The following is a 13,629-nucleotide window of genomic DNA, read 5'->3' as shown; positions in this document are numbered from 1 at the left end:
AATATTGAAGTCCGAGATGCATTTACGTTATGCACGTTGCATCCGCCGCACATACGATTACGTTACTCATACATACAATTAAAACTGCTAAATATTCTTTCGCATGTGGCCGGACGTCGTACCTTCCCGATAGCATCTATACCGTCGACAAGCACAGCTTACTAAATTTTAAGGCGGGGCTATGGATGCAATCGACACGCGACTGGTAGCGTACGTGCACGTACATTATGCAATCTGAGGAACCTCCGGCGTCTTGGTCGATGCAACAAGTGTCCCACGGTGCAGAGTACACGTAGCTCTTTCCGCGAAAAACTTCGATATTTCCGACAACCGTTCTTTTTCCCTGTGAAGACCTATCTTATCGGCAAGAGATTGCGTGGGTCTGGTGTAAACATTGTCGTACGTGTTGCGCACGTAGCTACATATGTAGTTAACCCTTTGCGAACGAACGTCGCCGTAACAGGAACTTCGACCTTCAATATCTGAAATCGAAAATTTTTCAAGTTAGAAAATGTTCAGTTTTGACACTCTCAGTCTTTTCTACGAGAACTCTTTAATTATGTTTACTTGTTTTTGTGTTCCATTACATATTTTCATATAAGAAATTAATACAATGTATAAACTTCGTGTTTCTGAAAAGTAAAGTTGGAAAGTTGCATGCGTCTGTATAGAGTTAACCTTTTGTCTTACAACATCTCGTCACACTAGTGATGAAGATTTCAAACACAAGTAACAAATATAAATATAAATCAATTCGTTTGAATTTAAATTAAGTATTATTCTTCTGTTGCCAACTATTATATTTTAGAGCAAACAGAGACATAGTATATACCTTGAATTTCTCTCTTCTTTTCTATATGTTATAATTGATAAAGTATTAGGTCGTCCCATAAGTTCGTATCGTTTATTTTACAGTTTGATTAAATATAAAATTTTTGTAACTTCACGACCTGTCATTTTTGAATATCTTCTACTGACGCATAAAGGTTTAGTCATACAATTCTTCTTATTGCTCTGTGATTACAAAACAACGCGAGAAGCATAAGCACGAACTTATGGGACGACCTAATACAAATTAATAATTGACTTTAAATCATTTCATTCAGATACTTGAATTTAAATAGCGAGAGATTTATATGTAGTTTTCTTCTTTTCTACTTTTTGAGATTTCGATGCGTTATTCAGGTTTTCACGGAAAGAGTTTTTAGAAGCTTAAAGAATTCTTGTCGAAAGACTAACTCAGCTTCGAACGCAGTGAACTGTTAGTTTTAGCTGAAGTGATTCCGTTGTAATGAAATTTTTTGTTTTATAGAAAGTGTATTAACACTTAAATAGTCGCACATTATTTCTGGTAGCTATTCACGTTTAATGGTTTTCTCGTTTGAAAATGAAAAATGAATAAGACAATGAAGAATACACAAGCTTGCTGGAATTTATCAGTAATTATCATAATTTAAAGAATAAGTATAATAGTTACCCTCCGAGGTTTTGTAATATTTAGTAGCCACATACGTATGGTGCATAGATAAAAACGAGAAATCTTGTGTGCGAAATGAAATGTTAATTTGTTCGCCGGAAATACGATTGAATTTAATTGTGCCGTAACATTTGTGGTAACGTCGATTACGTTGCACTTACAATTAGTACGTTATTGTTCACTTCTAACTAATTCCGTGTGGCTTTATGAGATGGAAGTACTCTTTGATAACTGATTAAGATGATTATATTAACATCCGACAGAATGAACGACTATTCTATTTTACAAGTTTTAATATATCATACAGTATTTTTAAGTAACAAATGAGAAATTATCAAACAGTCTATAAGGCACACAAAGGCACATAACGCATGTCAACGCTGCAAAAAATGAACAGGTTAACCTGCCTAGATTATTAACTGATAGACTGAACTTTCTATGAAACTTGCTACTTCACCGTGTTACTGCCTGTCTGTCGCAGCAAAGAAGTTGAAAAATTACATCCGTGAGCAAGCCACAATTTAAAATCAATCACGAGCAAAAAGAGTCCTGTCCTACCTGCTCCAATTGATCACCGATCAGCCAATCAAACGCAACACAACCGATCCAAGTCGAAGCAACATTGTGGCAAGTTAATAGTCCCCTTTAGCCAAGGTTCGCGTGCCGGTACATCACAGGAAGAACGGTTAAAGGGAAGATTGCAGTCATGGACGATTGCTCGTTCCGCCAGTCATTATTGCTGCCCGGTTCGTGAAATCGTAATCGCTCGTGTTGCCATCTTGTTGGACAGCTAACGACCCGATTTCTAACGTGACTCGATCATCCGTGAAATCGTGCCGAACTTCCTTATCACGATCGGATATCCGTGGCTTGTCGCCTCAAGACAGGGATCCCATCTCGTTCCTTCTTTTCTCGTGAAAAGTAAATCGCGAATTTCATGATTCTTTTTACTCGAACACCTCAGTCTCTAAGCATATGAAGTGGAGTCATGTAGGGATTCCAATATGCATCTTTCTTGATACTAAGTGCTGCAACTTGTTCTTTGGTAGAGCAGAAATTACAAATAAACAAATATTTTTAATAAGTAAAACTTATAATTTTTAGTGATACTTGTAATACCATGAAAACGCTTAAAAAACAAAGCTTATTTCTTACAGTAGAAATTTAAAAAAAATAAGTATTGTTGACAAATAAAATTCATGATTTGTAATAACAAAAGATAATACAAAGAAACTTAACATTTTTGGTACTCACCGTATGGAATCTTACCAAGCTCAAAAATAGATTTTTAAAATTAACACTTAATGAATATGGATATTACTAAATTTCTTCCAATGTACACATACACGCACACTCACACACAAGTGAAACATTATTTTTTGTCGTTAAAACTTAACTTTCAAGGTGCACACAAACTTGCAAGAAACCTAGACTTTGTTTGTTTCTCTACTAAATTACTAGCGATAAAGTGGTTCTGGCGAGCATGGTTGCGAAAGAAATCATAAAGCAAGGGGGTTAATTAACAATCGCTCGGGAGCCTGATACGCATCGAGTTCGCGCTCGCGCGCGGTAACAGGACTTTCACTCGTCTCATTTCGCTTCGCCGCCGATGGAATAATTCGATTCGAAGAAGAGAGTCGACGATGACTCATTCGTTGCTGTTTCGATCCAGCAGCGCGTTCATTTTTTCGTTGCCTTCCTCCTTCCTGCCTCTTTTTTCCTTTTCCACCTGGCTCCTATCCCGTTCGATTTTTTATAGCCGCGATTAGAAGAGCGTAAAATAACAATGCACCCGCGATGATTCATGCGGGCGCGTCGTGACTAATTGTATTTTCATATAACTACGGTGTCTTTTCGCGAATATGTTGCAATGCCAGCCAAAGTGCTTTCCACTTTAGCACTAAACGTGTCGCAACTTTACCTACCGATCGTATTTTTCCGACACGAATATAAGCAACTGTTGATTTAATACGGAAACAATGCACAAAATAACTTTTGGATGATAAGAAAAATATTATATATTTTCATTTATTTTTAACGAGAACAAAAAACTATAGATGTACTTTTTTATTTGAAAGTACCAATCATTTAACCGGCCGTGGTACGTTTAGTGTTAACCCCTAACAATTCAATTTTTCTGCGCATGGAAAAACAGCTTTATCACGCGAAGCTGATAAATATTAATGTTTGCATAGCAAACAATACTTAACTTATTTTTTTTTAGACTTTGTGTTATCGAAGAAAAAATTTGTAACATTGAAATTGGAACGGAATTTATGACGTGAAAAAGGAACGAAGATAGGGTACGGTTACCCAATACGAGACCTTAACTTATCTCTGTTATAGAACTCTTAGTGTTTGTAATTACGTCATAGGAACCAATTATTTTGTCGTTTCACTGATGAAAGCGAAAAAAAAGTTATTCTGAATAATGAAACCGATTATGAAGAAAATGCTTATTTTTTTATATAAAGTATATTTTATAGGAAACTAATAGTAGTAATAAAAAATGGAAAAATACCTTTCGAGAAACATCAAATTTGCGTTTCTTATTAGAAATTCAATTATCTTCATATTTCATTACAATCTTCTTTTTATATTATTGCAAAGCAACCGAATTTTCTAAGTGTATATTTTAATTTCAAAATTGTTTGTCGAACTTCCAATAAAAATTCTTAGTTGAGAGTTACGAGAGATTGATCGGTTTTTAGAAAAATTTCATATTAGGCAACTTTACCCTACACGAATGTGCGATTTCAAAGTTACATAGCGACATGGAGGGTTAATATGGACACCGCTGTGCCATTGATAATTCAGCCGTGACGATGACGATGACGATGATACGAGCACATTTTCAGACCGGTCGAGAAACTAATCAATCACTTGGATCTATTATTACCCCCGTGTATTCGCCCTCATCCCTCGCACCCTCTGATTCTGACACGATGTTTTTCGAACGTCAACGTTTTGGACTGATGCCGTGCAACATTTCAGTAGTGCAATTTCACAGACGAGAGGGCTAGAGCATGCGGTATAATGGACACCATCCAACCGCCGGGAAACGGTGGTGCTTGTTATGCGCCGTGATGCGCATTGAATAATCTAACAAATATAATCCGGTTGAGTGGAAAACAAACAAGAATTTGCATTCGTCATAGAGGTATATGCGTTTCAATTAAATTCCAACTATTTCGGAGACTCCTTGAAATTTCCTGAACGAACGGTGACTTGGCTGGCTTTATTTGCGGTGAATATTTTAGCTACGTTGTTTGTTTTCGCTCGGAAATATTATTTGAGCAGTTAGTTCGGATATTTTGAGGGAGAAATTCGTTAAAAAATAGCTGTATGTACATTAAGCAATTTTACTCTGGTATTTCAGTTTTATATAATATAGCAACTGTGTTTTTTTTAAGACAATTCGAAAAGGTGTTTCATGTCTATTTAAATAATTATCGTAATTTCGTAATTGCGCAGTGCGTTGTGGCATTATGCGTACGAAAATATTTGTGTAAGAAAAGCTTTCGAAAACGCCGTTCGTGATATCAGAAATATCTATCTAAATTTTCACGTTGAAAGAAAGGAAATATTGTTTTTATGTATTTAATCTATTCGTACTTAACATAGCAATTTTTTAAAAACACGGCGATCATTTGAATTGGATAATACGATTTTAAAACCGTTTGCAGCGCACAATGAAATACTGTAATATAGAGAGTTACCTAAGTGTTATTTTCTCATTTCGCTTACGGAGAAAAATGTACTTGCAATCACCGGAAGCTTATGTTAATACAAATAAACACTAACATATACAAACTACGTTTGAACAAAATCATTTATAGTCTATTAAAACATGCACAAGTGATCCCAAGTAAATTCCGACATTAGTCCGCAAAGACTAAATACAATCCTCTATAGGCCAAATTTCTTGTTCGTGACTATGAAAAAATATATATAGTATAAAATGAGCAAATAGCAACTGAAGATACAAATTAACAATGTATTCAGTAGTTTTAATAGTAGTATTAAAATGAATATACCTTGTAATTTTGCAATTACAATGACGTTGAACTTTTACACCTGAACGTAAAACAGTTAAAGTTAATTAATTACTTAATTTGATCCGCCATTCTACTATGCAAAATGAAATAAATCAACAAGATGCTAACATATCAGTAGGGCAGACCGCGGCGAATCGGATCGTCTTCTCTTTGACAATAAACGGAATATAATTACTCAGTCGTTAATAATAAAAAGTGAAAAAGAATTTTTAAATCTTTCTTTGACAAAAAAGAAACAGGATATGAAAAATATAATTTGGGATACAACAAATGTAACCTGAAGTCTAATTTCGATATGATTCATCCTGTGATCCGATTCGCCTCGGTCTACTCTATGTGACTTCAAAGTTACACGGGTTTATAGAGGGTTAAATTAACCCCTTAACCTACAGTATCGTATCAGACTCGTGATGAAAATTGTAAATTGAATTTCAGACATTCAAGTGTTATTTATTTTCTTTAAATATAAATTAAATATTACTCTTCTATTATCAATCTTTAACCTTTGGAGTAGATATAGATATAGAAGAAGCATCAAAATTCTTTGTTGTTCTAGTATTATTATTAAAATTATTAATGATAAAGTAGTTGTATCGATCGCAGTTAAGAAATAAATCATAGGGCAAGGGGTTATATATACATCAAGACGAACCTCATCATTTATGGGTTAATTTGTACCACGCGAGGGGAGCGTAGTCCCCTTGTTCCGGTTTGGCAATTACGGGGCGCCATGTTTCGGCCGCGCAACGGATTTATATACACAGTCGAGCACACGAGAATGAATTTAAAAGCAAGACTGCTATATTTATTGGTTGATGCAATGATTTTCAAAGTACGCGGATAAACAAGCCTTGGTAAATGTAGGCCAGTGGCAAAAATCACTAAGTGACTCAAAGTGTTCTAGTCGCGTCGCGTAATTCCCGAGGCCGCTCGGTGTGCCTCGAACGCGCGGCTAAATTTTACAACGGCGCGGCGCGTTTCGTTACCGGTGAATTCACGTGGCCGCTAAATGATATTTCGACAATTTTACGAGGTCACTGTTACCCGGCTATTCGGTCATACAAGCCGCCCCGGGACGAGTCGTAAAATCAACGAACTCGTAAAACACTGAAAGGAAAAAGCATACAATCGACAATTTTACGATCTGTCCAGATTAAAGCCGCGCCAGGTCATTGTTTTCAATCCATTCGGGATACTCGAAAATCCGTGAATAAATAGCCAGCCGTTCTCGTGGCAAAATTGCGTCACACCTACGCGACCGTACCGGAAAGCAGGCTCATAAACGTAGGTACCGCAGAAATATATGGATGCCATCTGAAATTCCTGTTTAGTTAGTGAGGTCATTGTTCCTGTTTAATACGGTTATGTGCGTGCCCTGTCGAGATTACAATTATTTTTCCACGGGTAACACGCTTAATTTGATGATTAATTAAACCCGGGAGAAGGCAGCAGGTTTTTCCTTTCTCTTATTTATAGAATTAATGGACACGTTAGATTCTTATTATTTCTATGTTACATAGAATTACATAGAATCATTACGGTTCACCGGGATCATCGAGATATTTCGTTGTGCTGCTCATAAGTAATGGAGTGTATGTGGATTTCGTATGGGGATTACTGAAATGCAGATTTTATGCATTCATCGCATTTTTTGAGATATGGAATACGTGTATTGAAACAAATGATTTTTAACAAAAATGCGAATGAGTATTAAATTCTCGTGGTAAAAATGAAGACTGTAATAAAAGAAAGGAATTTTTCAAATTTTTATTCAATCGTAGTTTCTATGAACTAGTTCCATACAAATTTCTGTTACAAGAGTCTGTTTTAATACATAAAGTATCCTCTAACTGGTATTACAAATGGGAAGAAGCTGATTGTATATAAAAAAAAGTTGGCAAAAACAAAATACAGATTTTTTATTGAAAAATATTATTTTTCACAGAAAATTACTACACGTGAAAAAGTGAAACGTAAAATATTATTTTTTTTGCGTTTGAAACATCGCTTTTGAAGAACATCGGTTTCAAAATTTGTCCAACACCATTTAAGGAACTGTCACCAAAACATGTTCGATTTCAGCTATTTTTAAAACATGTCCCGAAATAAAATTTCTCGTTCATAATAAATAATGATTATTACATGTTATTGCGACTTGATTGTAGAATAGTGTTTATAGATCAACTCTTTACAAATAAAACACGCTAAGTACATAGAAATTAGAGAAATCAACAGTTTCTATTAACCTATTGCCGTATAATAACGAATGAAATTGGTGGTAAAAATTTCTAGCTCAATTAATTAAAAATGAATACTACTACATATGGATAAAAGTACAGTACTATCTTGCTACTATCAATTTTTCATCTCCAATGTAGAGACACCTGTAAGGAGACAACATTTTCTGTATTTCCTTCAATTAGCAAAATAAATTAGACACATATTGTCACAAAGATAATTGTATTGGAAAGAGTTGATCGACAGATTACTGAAACCGTAAACTTTATTCCATCTTCAAAACCTCACATAAAATCGCACAGTGAAAAACAAATTTTGGAAGACATAGATATAGAAGATTTTATTTAAATGTCGAAGAAAGCGATTAACCCTTCGCACTCGTATGTCATGCTCTATATGAAAATACAAACTTGTTATACCTTACTTGTGGTTCTTTGCAAAGTACGATACTTTAAAAGATTATACAAATTAAATCTTATAATAATAATAATAAATAAACTAAATATAAAACATTGAATTCTACTGCTGTAAATTACTTCAACTCATTTCCCTAAAAATAGATACAAGTTTACACACAACAACATTGAAAATATCTCGAGTACAAAGGGTTAATAGAAAGAATATGAATTTGTTAAATTAATTGATCTACGTGACGAGACAGTCGGATTAGGGTCGGATATCTCGAAACGTCTGGCGATTCCGCTGATAGGACTTCCGCCGTGGTTGTTTTTCATCGATACGATCATTCCCAAATCGGTCGAAGAACAGCTTCTCTCCTCCCGCGGCGAAATTAGGCCAGTCGCAAAATAGCTGCACCCGGATACGTTTATAACGCGGCGCGGTGTCGTCGCGGCCACTCGAGGAGCCACGTTTTCGCCGCTGGTGTGCCTCTTCGTGCCGCACGTGCGATTATTCTTCGCTCCCGGCAGGCATTATCACGTGACGGCCCCGTGGCGACCCGTTCCGTCACGTTCCCGGCCGTGGAACTGAGATTCCCGCCAAATCGAAGGAAAAGTACTTACCCCGGCAATGTTTATCGATCATGATTGTACGCGCTGCTGCGGCTATCGCGTGGATTTTTCTATGGTTCTTTCAACCCACTCACCGTCAAAACAATATATGTACAATGCTTGCGTTCTAACAAGTGAAAAAGGAATGTAAACGTCGTGAGATTAACAGTAGAAACATTAGATTGGGTTTAACCGACATGTGTCGGATTTCTTCTTTTAAAATTGTTGGAAAGGTGCGGACGATTTTTGGAAATTGTTGGGCACACTGATTTAGTAATTGGTACAGCGATATATTCTACCTGAGAAAGAAAGGTATATCGTGATATTAAGAGTAGAACCATCAAATCAGTAAAAAAGAGCATTTATAGAAAGAAGTACGGACCACTAAATTTGACTGCTCCATAATTCTAGTATTAATTCTAACAAAATTTATACTTGAAATGTAATTTGGTACACTTATCCCTGTGAATTTACTTCAATTTTCTGTATTTAGAATTTCATCAACTTATCCCAGACTTCAGTATTTAATCTTATCAAAAATTGTCAAACTTCGGACCAACATAAATATTATTTTATGGTTTATTTGATATCATGAGATCTTTTAACTCCGATTTCTACATTTCTGCGAAATCTTATGTTGAAATTATACTGTAATCTGTATGACCTTATCAACTCATTCCAAACTTCAGTATTTAATATTATTAAATATTGTTCAACTTCCAATCATCATACAGATGTTTTATGATTTATTTTACATCCAGATTTAAGAAACTTAGATTTCATATTACTAAAATCTCATGTCTTTAAAATGATGTTTCAGAAATTCTGTCTTTTGTAGCAACAAATGATTTATATAAAATTTTTTTTGTCAGGTCGTAAGATACTCAGTATCGACGTGTATTTAAGCTCAGGAAATTCGTGCCAAATACATTAGTGATGTAACAAACTGCTTCATTGATGAGAGAATTCTTCCTTTGACTGTGCCTGTAACGAGATAATTAATGAAAATGAGAATTCGTATAAACATCCGCATGATAGTCATAAACGTTTGTTATGTATGTATTAGATGCGAATAATTTGAATTGATAATATGAGTACATGTACATTATAGGTAAAGGAATATTAATAAGATATATGCAAACAGAATTTTTAATTTTTAATCTCATTATTCTGTATAAAGTGTATTGACTTTCTTTTTTATATTTTTATTGCTTCGCTGAGTTCCAAATTTCTCATGGACATGAAATTAATTTCCTAGAATTCGGAGTAAAATTGTTCGATCATTAAACGGGTGATTCTGTTAGACTGTAGTTACATATTTTTTCACTATTACGATTAGTTCTTACGTATATGAGATTTACCGCGAGACTTATTTATAAAACTATCTAATCACAGCGGTGATAAAATTAATCTCATTGTTAGTTTGTTACTCAGCCGTTTCGTAATCGGTACTTAATTAATCGCGCTATAAAAATTGTTATCTCAACTATGGTTTACCGGTTATATTGTAGGTGTTCGTAGACTAGCTAGATATAGCCAAATATGAATTAAAGATAATTAAAGATAATACATGCATAAAGTGTGTCAATGATCTAACAATTTTTTAAGGTATAAACTGTAAGAAGTCAATGTCATACTAATATTCTAATAGCATTAAATTAAACTTGTATTTAAGTTTTTTTTTCATTCTGTGATGACTAAAGCTTCAACGTGGTTTTTCCTAGACTAATATAAACAATAAAAAATTAATGGTCAGGATCCCACGATTTGTAAACACGGTTATACAAGCATGCGGTTAATATGTAGATGAGAAGAAGATGATCATTATTTATTATCCTTAATGAAGTATTTAATGAATTGCTAGTAAAATATGTTTTCTGATATTATAGAAAGGGAAATACAGTTTTAATGCAAATTTAATAAATTGTATCAAAGATTCTGTATCCTTTTTAACATAGAAATAAATAAAAGAAATAAATAACGTGATAAAAATAAGTATTATATTTTTTTATAACTAAAATGAAACTCATTTGATGAAACTTATGCTGTATTTTAACACACTGTATGTAGATAGAATAATTTTATATATTTATTTCATTGATATTTTATATTAAAGGTAAAAGTTTGATTTCTTTTACTGAAAATATTTCTATTCGTATTGAAAATTCCTCAAAACATAGTAAATAATAAATCAGTGCATTGAATATAATTGACAAAAAATGACCCGCATACGATGTATTAACACCAAAACTACTAGATGGGTCAGAATGAACCATTCCTGATTTCTTAGTGATGCTTCTTTGATAAATTTTCAACGAGGCTAATTCGGTAACACCTAAACAGCAATATACGTTAATTAAAATCTTAATCCCTTGAACCCGAAAGTTTTTCACTAGAAATATTTAACATTTCCCGATTAGATGCAGACGACATTGTTTGAAACTAACTTAATAAGAAATCATACATGAATTAAGAAACCAAGATATTCGATTTCAGTATTTCACATATCAATGCGTTATCGAGTGGTGACTGAGAGTCACCTCTCAAGTGTTAAAAATTAATAAAAGCACGTTAATAGTTTCTACAAAGAAATTTGAAAATGTCAGCACAAGTGTTCGGTAATTCTATTGTTAACACTAAACGTACCAGCACTTTTCATATACCTATTCCTACCATAACCAGTCACATAATGAGTTTCAAAATAAAGGTAAACAAGTTAAAGGACACATTCCTCTTACTGGAAACAAAAACAAAAGGGAAGACAAAAGTTGAAAAACTGATTAATCAGACAATATGCGAATTCATATGAAGTTAATTGAACAAAAGAAAGCGCAAAATTTCAAAACAAATTTTAAACAGTTAACTGCGTTTGACGAGTATACACTTCATTTTTTCATTTTATTGCGCGCAAAACTAGATTGTTCAAACTAAATTCCACAGTTAACAGGTTAAAACCGGTCAAAACCTGTTTAAATCTACTTCCATCGTATCCCATATTCTCATCAGCACGACGGGTGTCGCGAGCACGGATCAATGCCCATCGAGTACAGTTAGAGTCGGGAATTAGAAGCGGCGATGTCCAGAGATCTGTCATTAACATCACGCATGGAACGGAAGGAACCACGGGCTATTAATTACGCATTGTCTTCGTCCGTAAACCGATCTACTTTCGCTGGCAAGGGACAAAAAGCCGCGGCGCGGTCGCGCTCGCCGGCTGCAATCCGGCCGGTGTCGTTTCGATAAACACTTTATTTCGGGTCATGTCGAAACGTTGCGGTGGTGTGCCGCATGCCGTGCCCCACCTAAAAATACACCACTCCGAGGACTGGCCTAACCCCCTCCCCACACTATTCTCACCGAAACTGCAATCGAAAATAACTTTCCGAAACACCTGGCACCCCGACGTTTCTATTCTACACGTTGGACCCCCTCCATTCACCCCATACCTTTAGCCCCCTTCCGTCCTAAGATGTTTTCACGCAAGGGGCACGCACCTGTCCGACGAAATTCCTCGGGTCTACCGCTAGGGGAGTCATTGAAAATTTCAATCTAACCCCCAGACACTGTCGTGTTTCATTACCCTTGTGCTCGCCAGATTCTTGATGGATTTTCAGACTAGCCCGAAGGGATCACGAAGATCTTTGACGTCATTCTTTCGGGATTCTTCGTGATCGCCTTTTCGAATGAACCTCCGCCCGGTTTCTCATCTTTCTGGTGATCATTTGTTAATGGTGTAGCGAGATCGAAGTTGATGTATAAAATGGTAGATAAATAGTGAGGCTGGTTAACCTCTTTACGGATACTGGCATAGGTGTGTACATTTGGTTTTAGTTTCATGTTAAGTCCATCGAACAGACACTTGTTTTTTTCGTATAATTTTCAACAGTGTCTTCGTTTGTATTCATATTGTTCAGTTTGTATTAATATGAACAAAATAAATTGGATTCAAATGAAAACTAAGAGTAAAAGTAAATCTAGAATAAGAAATTTGATCCTGAAGAGGTTAAACATGAGTGGAATGTTAAGGTGGATTTATTATTGAAGTATATTGCAATGCGTGTGTGTTATTATTTCTGTGGTATATGGAAAGTAGCTGTTGAGCTTTGAATTATATGAAATGAAAATTTATAATATTAGTGAATATTGTATCTGCTGAACCTGACTGTGTATTATAGGTTTCATATTGCTAATCTGTTGTTTTATAATTTACACTATTCTATTCCTAAATATTTTTATTTTCCAATTAACAAATATTCGTATTGGAATAAAATTTGTTAGAATTATTTATTTACATTACTTTTAATTTTAAGAATCCATTGTAGACACGTATTTTGTGTAAAATTTCAAAATGAGAAAACGTACACATAACTACATGACAAATATTGTTTATTCTCTATTCCAATGAATTGTATATTTTATATTATAGAAAAATTGCATAAAACATATTAGTGAGCTGATAGAAAAGTAACATTGTACTCAATAAACCTCGTTAAATTTTTCCAACAAATATCGTGAAACATTTTAAATTCTAAACCGTTGCATTTTGAATTCTCTAACGATATAACTAATACACACTTTTACTTATCAGCTTAGTAAATTTACAACTCATGACCACTTTCATTTTTCATCGTTTTATTAATTATTGTCGATGCCGTTAGATGTGTATCGTGCATTGAACCGTCGCCTGTTCGTCTGTCAGTTTTGATAAGATTACGTGCGACTGGAGATTTTGATCATTTCTTCGAACAGAGCGTACTTTGAGACGAAACCAAAAAAATGCCAGCGGTGCGCGCGCAAAAACGCGGTCCCGCATTCAGATTGGTTTTTATCAGAGAACGTTCCCTCG

The 13,629-nt window shown here is 34.8% G+C and overlaps 1 protein-coding gene and 1 long non-coding RNA gene across 11 annotated transcripts in view; one reads left to right on the top strand and one right to left on the bottom strand.

Moving 5' to 3' along the window:
- The window catches only part of Sesn (Sestrin), a 319,665-nt gene that overhangs the window by 170,730 nt on the left and 135,306 nt on the right, over nt 1-13,629 (top strand). The gene's annotated exons all lie outside the window — the stretch shown is intronic.
- Nucleotides 7,775-12,017, bottom strand: LOC143174862 (uncharacterized). Its single transcript, XR_012999325.1, has 3 exons — nt 11,749-12,017; nt 11,430-11,520; nt 7,775-9,767 (listed from the first exon to the last, which is right to left on the bottom strand). It is a non-coding gene; the product is annotated as an uncharacterized LOC143174862 (long non-coding RNA).

The sequence above is a fragment of the Nomia melanderi genome, chromosome 9 (assembly GCF_051020985.1).
Source record: "Nomia melanderi isolate GNS246 chromosome 9, iyNomMela1, whole genome shotgun sequence".
NCBI lineage: Eukaryota > Metazoa > Arthropoda > Insecta > Hymenoptera > Halictidae > Nomia > Nomia melanderi.
Note: the sequence above shows the minus strand (reverse complement) of the source record. Positions and strands in the feature narration are given on the sequence as shown.